The 13,900-nt window shown below is 39.7% G+C and overlaps 1 pseudogene; it reads left to right on the forward strand.

Annotated features, from left to right (window-relative positions):
- Positions 1–6,970: 6,970 nt before the first annotated feature.
- On the forward strand, positions 6,971–9,682 carry LOC143381174 (cytokine receptor-like factor 3 pseudogene; annotated as a pseudogene).
- The last annotated feature ends 4,218 nt before the right edge of the window (positions 9,683–13,900 follow it).

The following is a 13,900-nucleotide window of genomic DNA, read 5'->3' on the forward strand; positions in this document are numbered from 1 at the left end:
GGATGTGGGATACACTCATACATTGCTGGTGGGAATGCAAATTGGTGCAACCACTATGGAAAGCAGTATGGAGATTCCTCGAAAAATTTGAAAAGGAACCACCATTTGGCCCAGCTATCCCACTTCTCATTTTATACCCAAAGGATACTATAGTGATGCAGCCACAGCAATGTTTATAGCAGCTCAACTCACAATAGCTAAACTACGGAACCAACCTAGGTGCCCTTCAACAGATTAATGGATTAAAAAAATGTTAGATACACACACACACACACACAAACATACATGGGAATATTACTTAGCTTTAAAAAAGATTGTGACTTCCACATGAGAAAAAAAAAGATTGTACTTACTGCATTTATTTATTTTTATTTATTTATTTTGCTAGGGATTGAACCCAGGGCCTTGTGCATGTAAAGCAAGCACTCTCTACCAACTGAGCTATATCCCCAGCCCCCTCAACTTATTTTTGAAAGGATTTGTTTTCTTCTTTTCCTCTCTCCTTCCTCCTCCCTCATCTTTTCCCCTTTCTGATCTCTGAGGAAATAGGATTATTTTTCTTCTCAATCCTAGGCAGAGTTACCTGTCCTTGAGCCAAGGAAAAGTAATTCAAACTTTGGGGATGGCACCAGAAGATCTCAGAAATAACTTATCTCCCAAATTAACAACTCCAGTCAGAACATGTGAAATGTAGCCTTTGAATCACCCATCTAAAAGCCCTCTGCTCCCCTTGATGGGCAGAATCACAGCCTCTGGGATGGAAGTCCCTGTGTGTCTCCTTTGGTAGCAAAGCAATAAAACAACTTTATAATTTTTCTCAAAAACCATTTTATCATTATTGGTTTGGCAGTGGGGACAAGGACTCCACAGGGAGTGGCACAAATTTGTAATCCCAGCAACGCTGAAGCCTGAGACAGAAGGACCACAAGTTTAAGACCAGCCCCAGCAACACAGGGAGACCTCTCAGTAACTTGGTGAGACTCTGTCTCAAAATTTGAAAAATATTAAAAAGAGTTGGGATGTAGCTCAGTGGTAAAGTGCCTCTGGGTTCAATCCCTAGTATTAAAATAAATAAATAAATATATATTTTTTAAATATTTATTTTTTAGTACTTGGCGGACACATCTTTGTTTGTATGTGGTGCTGAGGATCGAACCCGGGCCGCACGCATGCCAGGCAAGCGCGCTACCACTTGAGCCACATCCCCAGCCCCAAATAAATATTTTAAAAATAATAAAAATCAAGGGCTGGGTTTGTGGCTCAGTGGTAGAGTGCTTGCCGTGAATGTGTAAGGCACTGGGTTCAATTCTTAGCACCACATATTAAAAAATAAAATAAAGTCCATTGACAACTAAAAAAAATTTTTAAATAATAATAATAAAAATCAGGGCTGGGGATGTGGCTCAAGCGGTAGCGCGCTCGCCTGGAATGCGTGCTGCCCGGGTTTGATCCTCAGCACCACGTACAAAAAAAGATGTTGTGTCCGAAGAAAACTAAAGAATAAAAAATATTAAAAATAAAATTAAATTAAAAAAATAATAATAATAAAAATCAAAAGCCCCCTTAGGGTAAAGTTGATTTAAAATACTAATCTTCTAGAAATTTGATCTTCTATATTTAAATGAAGGTATGCATGCCAGGCACAGTGTCATATGCCTGTAATCCCAGCTTCTCAGGAGGCTGAGGCAGAAGGATCACAAGTTCATAGCCATCTCAGTAATTTAACAAGGCCCTAAGCAATTTAGGAGCTCTGTCTCCAAATAAAATATGAAAAGAGCTGGAACCTAGATGTCCATCAATAGATACATGAATAAAGAAATCATAGTATATATACACAATGGAATATTACAAAGCATTAAAAGAGAATAAAATTATGGCATTTGCAGATAAATGGATGGATTTGGAGAATATAATGCTAAGCGAAGTATGCCAATCCCCAAAGGCCAAAAGTTTTCTCTGATTAGTGGATGTTGGGGATATCTGATTAGTGGATAATGGTGGGAGGGAGTGCATGGGAAGAATGGAGGAATTTTGGACTGGGCAAAGGGGAGGGTGGGGAGAGGAGGGCGAATGTGGCAGGAAAGATGGTGGAATGAGAAGGACATCATTACCCTACATACACATAAGATTGCAGGAATGGTGCAACTCTATGTTATGTACAACCAAAGAATGGAAATGCTTTGCTCTATTTTTAAAAAAATATTTATCTTTTAGTTGTAGTTGGACACAATACCTTTGCTCCATTTATTCACTTTTATGTGGTGCTGAGGATTGAACCCAGGGCTTCGCATTTGCTAGGCGAGCGCTCTACAGCTGAGCTACAACCCCAGCCCCTGCTTTGCTCTATTTGTGTACAATGAATTGTCATATATAACTAAGTACAACAAATTTTTTAAAAATGGAAAATAAAAAAAGGGGCTGGGGATGTGGCTCAGTGGTTAAACTCCCATAGGTTCAATTCCCTCCAGTAAAAAAAAAAAAAAAAAAAAAAAGATATAAAATCTATATAGGATCTTGATTTAACATTCAAGCTGCCATCTTAAATGTTAACCAACATCTTATGAGATATTTTCACTTTCCTGTACTTCCTCTTACCCCAACTCCTCCCACTCCCCTTACTGACCTACCCCAGAGTACCCTAACCCTAAGCCATCCCAGAAGGATCAACCTCTTTGCTCTGGAAAGCCCTGATACCATCACCATAAGCCAATCCCAGGTATTCCCCACCCATCTAGCTCTGACACAAGCACCCTGCAGCCTATCCCATAGCGCCACAACTGCAAACTCCTACCCCACAAAAGCCCCACACCTGAAAGTCGCAGGGCCCCTCTCTCTCTTCTCTATAGAGAGATGGCCTTTATCTGTCAGCTTTGACAAACTTTCCTGTGGATCTCTGCCTGGTTTCCCTGCCTGATCTCCATCCTGTCCCTCATTTCTCTTGCTTTCTCACTTTCCTTTCAATCTATCAACAGATGAATGAATAAAGAAAATGTGGTATAAAATTTTAAAAATAAAATTATGGCATTTGCAGGAAAATGGATGGAACTAGAGACCATCATGTTAAGCAAAATAAGTCAAACTCAGAAGATCAAAGATCTTGCATTTCCTCACATATATGAAAGCTGGAGAGGAAAAAGAAAGAGGGTGGGTATCTTAAAAATCAAAGAAATTATCATTATCAGTACAGAAAAAGGACCACAGGATGAGAAGTGAGGAGGGAGGAGGAATGATTACCTGCAAAACTGAATTTTAGGGCTGGGGATGTGGCTCAAGCAGTAGCACGCTCGCCTGGCATGCATGTGGCCCGGGTTCGATCCTCAGCACCACATACAAACAAAGATGTTGTGTCTGCCAAAAACTAAAAAATAAATATTAAAAAATAATAATAAAAAAAAAGAATGTCCACACACTTTAAAAAAAAAAATTCTCTCTCTCTTAAAAAAAAACTGAATTTTATCTCGAACTGGGTTTGATACTTAGCACCTCATAAAAATAAACAAACAAACAAACAAAGGTATTGTGTTCATCTACAACTAAACTAAAAAATAAATATTAAAAAATTCTCTCGGGCTAGGGATGTAGCTCAAGTGGTAGCGCGCTCGCCTGGCATGCGTGCGGCCCGGGTTCGATTCTCAGCACCACGTACAAACAAAGATGTTGTGTCCGCCGATAACTGAAAAATAAATATCAAAAAATTCTCTCTCTCTCTCTCTCTCTCTCTCTCCTCTCTCACTCTCTCTTTAAAAAAAAAAAATTCTCTCTCTCTTTAAAAAAAAAAAAAAAAGGAAAGTGTGGCTGGGGTTGTGGCTCAATGGTAGAGCACTTGCCTAGCATGTGTGAGGCACTGGGTTTAATTCTCAGCACCACATATACATAAGTAAATAAAATAAAGGTCCATCAACAATTAAAAATTATAAAAATTATATATTTTTTAAAAAAGGAAAGTGGATATAATATGACTGACATAACAGTGATCCACTTTATGTTTTGAATATAAGCCTTGCAGCTCTGCAACTGCAATTTCTTTCTTTCTTTCTTTCTTTAGTAGTTGTATATGGACAGAATGCCTTTACTTTTTATTTTTTTTAAATTTTTAATATTTATTTTTTAGTATTTGGCGGACACAACATCTTTGTCTGTATGTGGTGCTGAGGATCGAACCCCGGCCGCACCCATGCCAGGCGAGGGCACTACCGCTTGAGCCACATCCCCAGCCCCAGAATGCCTTTATTTTATTTATTTTTATGCGGTGCTAAGGATTGAAACCAGTGCTTCACATATGCTAGGCAAGTGCTCTACCACTAAGCTACAGCCCCAGCCCCCATAATTTTTTAAAAATTAATTATTTATATATTTATTTATTTTTGGTACTAGGGATTGAACACAGGGGGCACTCAACCAATGAGCCATATCCCCAGCACTATTTTGTATTTTATTTAGAGACAGTATCTCACTGAGTTGCTTAGCGCCTGGCCATTACTGAGGCTGGCTTTGAACTTTTGATCCTCTTGTCTCATCCTCCTGAGCTGCTGAGATTACAGGCATGCGCCACTGAGCCCAGATAATTAAAAAAAAAAATTAATTTTATGTTATTTTATGTTGCCCAATCTGGTCTCCAAATCCTGAGCTCAAGTTATCTTCCTACCTCAAACTATCAGTAGCTGGAACTATGGTGTGGGCCCCGTGCCTAACTGGACATCTCCATTTGTATATCTAACTGGCATCAATTTGTCATATTCAAAATTTAATTCCGGATCTTCTCTCCTAAACATACTATTCCTACAACCTTCCTACTTATCAATAAATAGCAACTCTATTCTCAAGTCCACAAACCTGAATTTCCCAATTAGTCTCCCTGCTTTCTGTTGCCCTCTGCTGTCTATTCTTAGCATAACATTCAAAACAATTCTTTAAAACATAAAATATGTGAGCTCTTATCCCAAATCCATGGAGAAACCTCAAATTCTTAAAAAAAAGACTCCCTTCAGTCACCCCAGCTTCTTTGTTGTTCCTCATAAACACAAAGCAGTCAGCCCACAGGAACTTTGTACATGCTTCTCCTTCTGCCTAGACAGATTTCCCCCTAGAAGTGTCATGTAACTTTCTCTTTCCTTGATGTTTTAAGACTTTACACAAATGTCACCTTCTCATGAAAATCTTTCCTACAAGTGATATTTAAAATTATCACTCATTTAATTCTCATTGCTATCACAATTCACACTTATCTCTATTTTAATTTTTTATTTTATTTTTATAGCACTTATCAGCAATTTATATATAAGCAAACACACACACACACACACACACACACACACACATATATATATACATAAACCATATTATAAAGAATTTTTTTTAGTTTTCTTGCAACTGAATGTATGCCCAATGAAGACTGGGATTATCTGTTTTGTTCCGTGTTATTTGCAACTAAGTCATAAATAATAAGTATACTTAAAAATTAATGCTTCGATGGGGCTGGGGATGTGGCTCAAGCGGTATTGTGCTCTTGCCTGGCATGCATGCCACCCGGGTTCGATCCTTGGCACCACATACAAATAAAGATGTTGTGTCCGCCGAAAACTAAAAAATAAATATTAAAAAATTCTCTCTCTCTTTAAAAAAAAAAAAAAAAAAAATTAATGCTTCAAGCCAGGTGCTGTGGAGCACACCTATGATCCAAGCAGCCTGGGAGGCTGAAACTGAAGGACTACAATTTTAAAGCCAGCCTCAGCAAATTAGTGAGAGACTCTGTCTCAAAAACACTGGGACCAGGCACAGTGGCACATGACTATAATCCTAGCAGCTGGCGAGATTGAAGCAGAAGGATCATGAGTTTTCGACCAGTCTGGACAATTTAGGAAGACTTTGTCTCAAAATTTAAACAAAAAAATTTTTTTTAATTTTTCAGTAATGAGGATTGAATATAGGGGTGCTCTGTGTCTGAATCTTATCACCAGCCCTGTTTTTCTTATTTTGAGACAGAATCTAAATTGCTGAGGTTGGCCTCAAATTTGTAATCCTCCTGTTCAGCCTCCAGAGTTTCTGGGATTATAGGTGTGGGCCACTATGCCAGCTCAAAATAATGTTTTTTAAAAAGGGGAATGGTTGCTGAGAACAGTGGTGCATGCCTGTAATCCCAGCGGCTTGAGAAGCTAAGGCAGGAGGATCCCAAATTCAAAACCAGCCTTAGCAATGGTGAGGTGCTAAGCAACTCATTGAGATTCTGTCTCTAAATAAAATACAAAATAGGGCTAGAGATGTGGCTCAGTGGTTGAATCCCCAAGTTCAATTCCCATACCAAAATTTTTAAAGAAGTCTCTTTAAATTGCAGAGGGTCTAGCTAAATTGCTGAGGCTGGCTTTGAATTCATCATCCTCCTTATCCTCACAAACCACTGGGATTATTGGGATTACAAGTGTGTGCCATCATGCCTGGAGGAAAAAACAATTTTTTTTTTAAAGCTGATTTCAGGGGCTGGGGATGTGGCTCAAGCGGTAGTGCACTCGCCTGGCATGCGTGCGGCCGGGTTTAATCCTCAGCACCACATACAGACAAAGATGTTGTGTCCGCCAAATACTAAAAAATAAAAAAAATATTAAAATTCTTTCTCTCTCTCCCTCTTTCTCACTCTCTCTCACTCTTAAAAAAAAAAAAAAAAGCTGATTTCAGTGGCACATTCTCTTGGTGGCACACTTCTGTAATCTTAGATACCGAAGGGTGAGGAAGGAGGATCACAAATTTGAGAATAGCCTTAGCAATTTAGCAAGGCAGTGTCTCAAATTTAAAAAATAGGAGAGAGAGACTAAGGCAGGAGAATCACAAGTTCAAAGCCAGCCTCATCAACATAGTGAGGTATTAAAATTTAGTGAGACTCTATCTCAAAATAAAAAATAAGGGGCCGCCCCGGGCTTCCAGCCAGCGCTGGGCACGCTCGAGAACCCGCTCCCGCAGCCGCCTGCGGCGCGGCCTGATGAGAGGGACCATGGAACTGGAGCCGGAGCTGCTGCTGCAGGAGGCCGGTGAGAACGGTGAGAACGTGGAGGCGGCGCAGAGCTACCGGCGCGAGCTGGGCCACCGGCTGCAGGGGCTGCGGGAGGCGCAGAGGCAGATCAAAGACAGTGCATCACAGACAAGGGATGTCCTCAAACAGCATTTTAATGATTTAAAGGGAACTCTTGGGAAGCTACTCGATGAACGATTGGTGACCCTTTTGCAAGAGGTAGACACCACTGAACAGGAGACCATTAAACCACTAGATGACTGCCAGAAGCTCATCGAACATGGAGTTAACACTGCAGAGGACTTAGTTCGAGAAGGTGAGATCGCCATTCTTGGTGGCATAGAAGAACAGAATGAGAAACTTTGGAGCTTTACCAAAAAGGCCTCACACATTCAGTTGGACAGCTTACCAGAAGTGCCTTTACTGGTTGATGTGCCTTGTTTATCTGCTCAGTTGGATGATTCAATTCTTAACATAGTGAAAGATCACATTTTCAAGCATGGAACAGTAGCCTCTCGCCCACCAGTGCAGATAGAAGAACTAATAGAGAAACCTGGAGGCATCATAGTACGATGGTGTAAGGTGGATGACGACTTCACAGCCCAAGATTACAGGCTTCAGTTCCGTAAATGCTCTTCAAATCATTTTGAAGATGTTTATGTAGGTTCTGAAACTGAATTCATAGTATTACACATAGACCCCAATGTTGATTATCAGTTCAGAGTCTGCGCCCGAGGAGACGGCCGACAGGAGTGGAGCCCGTGGAGCGTCCCTCACCCTCAAATAGGTCATTCTACATTGGTGCCTCATGAGTGAACAACTGGCTTTGAGGGATACAGTCTGAGCAGTCGAAGAAATATAGCACTCCGGAATGATTCTGAATCCTCAGGTGTTCTCTACTCCAGCGCTCCAACCTATATTTGTGGGCAGACATTAACATTCAGAGTTGAAACTGTGGGACAGCCAGACAGAAGAGATAATATAGGAGTATGTGCAGAGAAGCAGAATGGATATGACTCTCTGCAGCGCGATCAAGCTGTATGCATTAGTACCAATGGTGCAGTTTTTGTAAATGGAAAAGAAATGACTAATCAATTGCCTGCAGTTACCTCTGGATCCACTGTCACATTTGACATCCAAGCTGTGACTCTAGGAACTACCAATAATAATGAAGGTGGGAACTTCAAGCTCCGAGTAACTATTAGCTCAAATAACAGAGAAGTGGTTTTTGATTGGTTACTTGATCAGTCTTGTGGTTCTCTTTACTTTGGATGCTCATTTTTTTATCCTGGATGGAAAGTATTAGTGTTTTAGAGTTTTGGATGCTTGGCATTGGTTTACTGTATCTGCCTCATCCCAGTTTAGTTAACTTTTGTTGTTGTTGTTGTTTAAAGTTAAATTAATCTTTCAGGCCATTGGAAATGAAAAGTGCCTACTGACAACATTTTTAACAATAAGAGAGTTGAATGGTGTGGACAAAACCATAATTCAGTCAATTTTGGTTTTAGCACATTATTAATAATACAATAAAATCAAATTAGCTTTAAGTGTCTGGGAAGATAAAAATCCTATACCCTTCCATTGTACATCTTAAAGTTGGTTTAATGTAACATTTTATTAAAACTCTTTCAACATCCAAGACCATTGTAAAACTTTATAACAACAGGAGTAGACCAGATAAGAAGCCAGAGTTCTGTAAAATTCATTCACTCGTTTTTTCCACAAGAGTGCATTGACTGTTTGCTGTATGTTCAGGAATTTGAAAGCAATGTTAGCGTTTATCCCATTTTCATTAATCTTTAAGTCTAAAAAGCTTTATGATTTTTTTTTTTTTTTTTACAATGCCTGAGTCAGTGTCTGTGATAGGCAAGTATTGTCTTTTGTTCTTGTAGTTTGATTCAAGATAGGATAGAAGATGCAGGGTGCAATGGTTCACACCTGTAATTTCAGCAAATCAAGAGGCTGAGGCAGAAGGATCACAAATTGACATCAGCCTCAGTAACTTAATGAGACCCTGTTTCAAAATAAAAAGGATTGGGGATGTGGCTCAGTTGCAGAGGGCCCTGGGTTCAATCCCTAGTATTGATTAAAAAAATAAATAAATAAATAAAAAAGAGAGAGAGAGAGGGAGAGAGATAGGATAGAGGATTTTGTACAGGGTGAAACTACTTATGGAAGTAGTAAACGCAGCAGTGTTAGTCATTTCACAAGTACATTATATGTACATGTGTGCCTTCAGGGTCAATGATATGCATATTGCTATTTGTAGTTACAAGATCTAGTCCAGTTAATGTCAGTTTGATAAATGGTCTGTTAGTGGGCCAAAGAAATACAGGGTAAATACTTCACCAATTTTTTTTTAAACTTAAATTTGTGTAAGATATTTATTTGAGGGACTTAATATGTAAAAAATAATAGCCATAACTTGATATAGCAGCTTACAGATTTTTTAATGTGAAAAGTAATTTTTTTTTCATTTTTATCAGTAACAGAAAAATGGAAAAGCAAGCTTGATATTTTTGTAAGATAATTTATTTTGGGGCTCATGTTCCCTGTTAGACAATCGTGACCAATTTTCTTCTTGCCTTTTTATGTATAAGTGCCTTTCACATGTTTAGTGACTATAAAGAGGTTCCAGAATGTAGATGCCTTGCCCAGCCATCTGAAACAAAATAAAAAGTTCAAATCTAAAAAAAAAAATAAATAAATAAGGGCTGGGGATTAAAGGGAAAGCGAGAAACCAGAGATGGATAAGTGAGAAATGAAAGACAGAGACCAGACCAAGACACATATGAGAGTTTATTTGTCAGAGCTGACAAATAAGGCAATCTCTCCATAGGAGAGAGAGGCAAAACAAGCTTGATTTCTGGGACTTTTATGGGGGAAGCTCAGAAATCAGAGCCAGGCTGATCCTAATGCAGGTGGTTAGGGTAGAGTTGGTAAGAGAGTGGTGAGTCTTTCTCAGAAGAGCCCTTGGGCAGGAAAATGAAAGTTTTTTCTTAAAATGGCAGCTGTCACTTAAGATGGCCATCCAGATGCTAAGCAAGGACCTTATAAGGATATAGCTCAATTGGTAGAGTGCTTGTGTTGCAAGCCTTGGGTTCAATCCCTGGAACAACAAAAGTTAGCTGGGGCAATAAGGTCAAGCTAAGGGGCCATCTAGGCTTGGTATGCACGAAATAAAACAAACAAAACATAGATAGTAGAGAAGAAGGAACTAATGATCCAATAAAAAAAGTTTTTTTTTTTTTTTTTTCTAAAGAGAGAGTGAGAGGGGCTGGGGATGTGGCTCAAGCGGTAGCATGCTCGCCTGGCATGCGTGCCAGGGTTCCATCTCAGCACCACATACAAACAAAGAGGTTGTGTCTGCCGAAAACTAAAAAATAAATATTAAAAAATTCTCTCTCTCTCTCTCCTCTCTCTTAAAAAAAAAAAAAAAAAAAAAGAAAGAACTAAAGAGAGAGTGAGAGAGAGAATTTTTTTTAATATTTATTTTTTAGTTATCAGCGGACACAACATCTTTGTATGTGGTGCTGAGGATTGAACCTGGGCTGCACACATGGCAGGCGAGCAGGCCACCGCTTAAGCCACATCCCCAGCCCCTAAAGTTTTTTTTAAATGCTTAAATAAGTAGTATGGAGCCAGGCATAGTAGCACGCACTATTATGCTCGAATTTGGGACCCCCAAAAGACCACCAGAGACCCAAGATCGATGTAAGCAGCAAAGAGGTGTTTATTGCGAGCTAGCTCGGTCCTCGGAGCACACACAGCAACTGGTAACACTGAGAGGCCCTGAGCCCAGGGTTTGCAGCACTCTTTGGGGAAGGCAGGGACTTCACATACATCATACCATCTCTTAGCAAATCATCACACACCGCAGGAAATCATAAAACAACTCTAAAACATGATTAGCACATTCACTGGCGGGAACAAGATGGGTAGGGGTGATTGGTACAAGAGAGGGATTCATTTGAACTGATTGGTTTAAACCACGAGGGTTGTACAAGCTGAACTACATGGTTTCCAACATGTTATCAACCACCATAAACTACTGGGAGGGTCATCTGGCATCCCAGGCATTTTCCCAATCTCATGCTGATTGGTGCCTGCTAGGGGGTTGCTATTGGTCCCCACCTAGCCTGACTGAGTCAGGAACACCTGGCGAAGCAGATCTCTCCGGTTATTTGTAGATAAACTACTCAGCAGGGTGGGTGTGTACCTAGGTGTGTTCTGTAGGTCTTTCCAAGGACAAGGGTCACGCCCCCTTCCTTGGACAGGCTTTGCTCTGAAGTAGAGACTGGTTTTTCAACACCTGTAATCCCAGTAATCCCAGTGGCTCCGGAGGCTGAGACAGGAGAATCAGAAGTTCAAACCCAGACTCCACAATTCAGTGAAAGCTTATGCAATTTAGCAAGAGCCTATCTCACAATAAAAAAAATAAATAAAAAGGGCTGGGGGGCTGGGGATGTGGCTCAAGCGGTAGCACGCTCCCCTGGGTTCAATCCTCAGCACCACATACAAACAAAGATGTTGTGTCCGCCGAAAACTAAAAAAAAAATAAATATTTTTTTTTTTTAAAAAAGGGCTGGGGATGTAGCTTAGAGGTAAAGTGTCCTTAGGGTCAATCCCCAGTATCAAAATAAAATATATAAAGTAGGGGCTGGGGATGTGGCTCAAGCAGTAGTGCGCTCGCCTGGCATGCGTGCGGCCCAGGTTCGATCCTCAGCACCACATACAAACAAAGATGTTGTGTCCGCCGATAACTAAAAAATAAATATTAAAAAATTCTCTCTCTCTCCCTTTCTCACTCTCTCTTTTAAAAAAAAAATATATATATATATATATATAAAGTATCATGGAGACTTTAGGCTCAAACAATGGGCAACCGTATAACATAAAAGGTAAGAAAGGACATATTAATGTTGTTGATGAATGGTAGGAAAGGTAAAAGGTATAAAGTTACCATTTAGAAACTTATGGCTTGAAGGCTTTTTCTGACAGTAGCACAATGAACAAACTTTGAAAGTGAAAACAATACAGGCTTAGAAGGACATGATGGCACACTCCTGTAATCCCAGTGGCTCAGAGGCTGAGGCCGGACAATCACAAGTTCAAAGCCAGCCTTAGCAATTTAGGGAGGTCCTAAGCAACATAGTGAGACCCTATCTCAAATAATATATATAACAGGACTGGGGATGTACCTTAGTGCATCCAGAAACTCTGGGTTCAATCTCCAATATCAAAAAAACAAAAACAAAAGTAATATCTGTGACACTTATTTACAACTGTGTATCTTGCTACGTGGTGCTGTGGATTGAACCCAGGACCTTGATGCATATAAGGCAAGCTCTCTACCAACTGTGCTATAACCTCAGCTTTTAAATTACATTAGTTGTTAAGAATTATGGTTGGTGCTGGAAGAAGTCGAACTTATTAGAAAGGCATTGGGGGTTGTTTTGAGGGGAGGGGTCTTGTTGTACAGAAGTTTCATATAGGTTAAAAATGTTTCAAAGGTCACCTCACATCTGAGGGTGGGCCTGTCTGCAGCCTAGTTCAAAGGTTTAGCCCTAGGCAAGTCTGAGATCTAATTAACAAAGGCTTCCCAACTCCATTTTAAGTGCCCAAACCAATGCTAGTTCATTTGGACTTTTTTACCTTGACAAGATATTAAGATTTTGAAGTCAATGGAATCTCCAATAAAATTCTATTGCTTGCGAGGATTGCGGGGCCATGGATTCGATTCTCAGCACCATATATAAATAAAACAATAAAAGGTCTACCAACAACTAAAAAAATGAAAATAAATAAAAAGAAGAAGAAGAATTCTACTGCTTGCAAGAAGGAATAGGATGATGAGCCAAGTGCAGTGGCCCCCACACATAATCCCAATAACTCAGGCTGAGACAGGAAGATCGAAAGTTTGAGTCTACCCTGGGCAATTTAGTGAAATCCTGTCTTAAAATAAAAAGTAAAGGGCTGGGGTTATGGCTCAGTGGTAGAAGCACTTGCCTAGCATGTGTGAGGCACTGGATTTGATCCTCAGTAGCACATTAAAAAAAATTAGTAAACAAAATAAAGGTATTTTTTACAATACCTTTATTTTGTTTACTTATTTTTTAATAAAGGTATTGTTAAAAAAAAACACCTTTATTTTGTAAAGATATTTTTAAAATAAGAAAGTAAAATAAAAGGGGCTGGGGTTATGACTCAGTGGTAAGGCTCCCCTTGGTTCAATTCCTCATGAGAGAGAGAGAGAAAGGTTAGCATGGAAGTTGCTGGACAAAGCATAAAGGAAGAAACTGGCCCATTCTTGTGATAGGAGGCAGGGAAAGAGTCTGTACCAAAACAGACTCACTTTAACTGCATTTAGAAAGTTCTAGATATGGGAGGATCTGGTCCTTTTGGCTGGCAGTTGACTATAATAATAATAAAAGACTCCAGGCAGTGGCACAGGTTTATAATCTCAGTGGCTCAAGAGGTGGAGGCAGGAGGATCTCCAGTTCAAAGCCAGCTTTAGTAATTTATCCAGGCTAAGCAACTCCAGGAGACCTTGTCTCTAATAAAATACAAAACAGGGCCTGGGCTCAGTGCCCTGCCAGGAGTTCATTTCCTGATACCATAATAATAATAATAATAACAATTATTATTATTATTATTATTATTATTTCCACGATCATAACTGGAGTGTATATTTATACTCTAAAGTTACTGTGAAATATGCTAATTCATCCCCAGTTCCTTTCAAAACCAATTTGTTTCCAGGCACAGTAGGGGAGTATGCTTCTAATCTCAGAGACTCAGGAGGTTCAGGTAGGAGGATCACAAGTTCAAGTACAACCTGGGCAATTTAGTGAGAAATAAAAATAAAAAAGAACAGGAGGTCTGTAGCTCAGTGGTACA

This window comes from Callospermophilus lateralis, chromosome 15, assembly GCF_048772815.1.
Source record: "Callospermophilus lateralis isolate mCalLat2 chromosome 15, mCalLat2.hap1, whole genome shotgun sequence".
NCBI lineage: Eukaryota > Metazoa > Chordata > Mammalia > Rodentia > Sciuridae > Callospermophilus > Callospermophilus lateralis.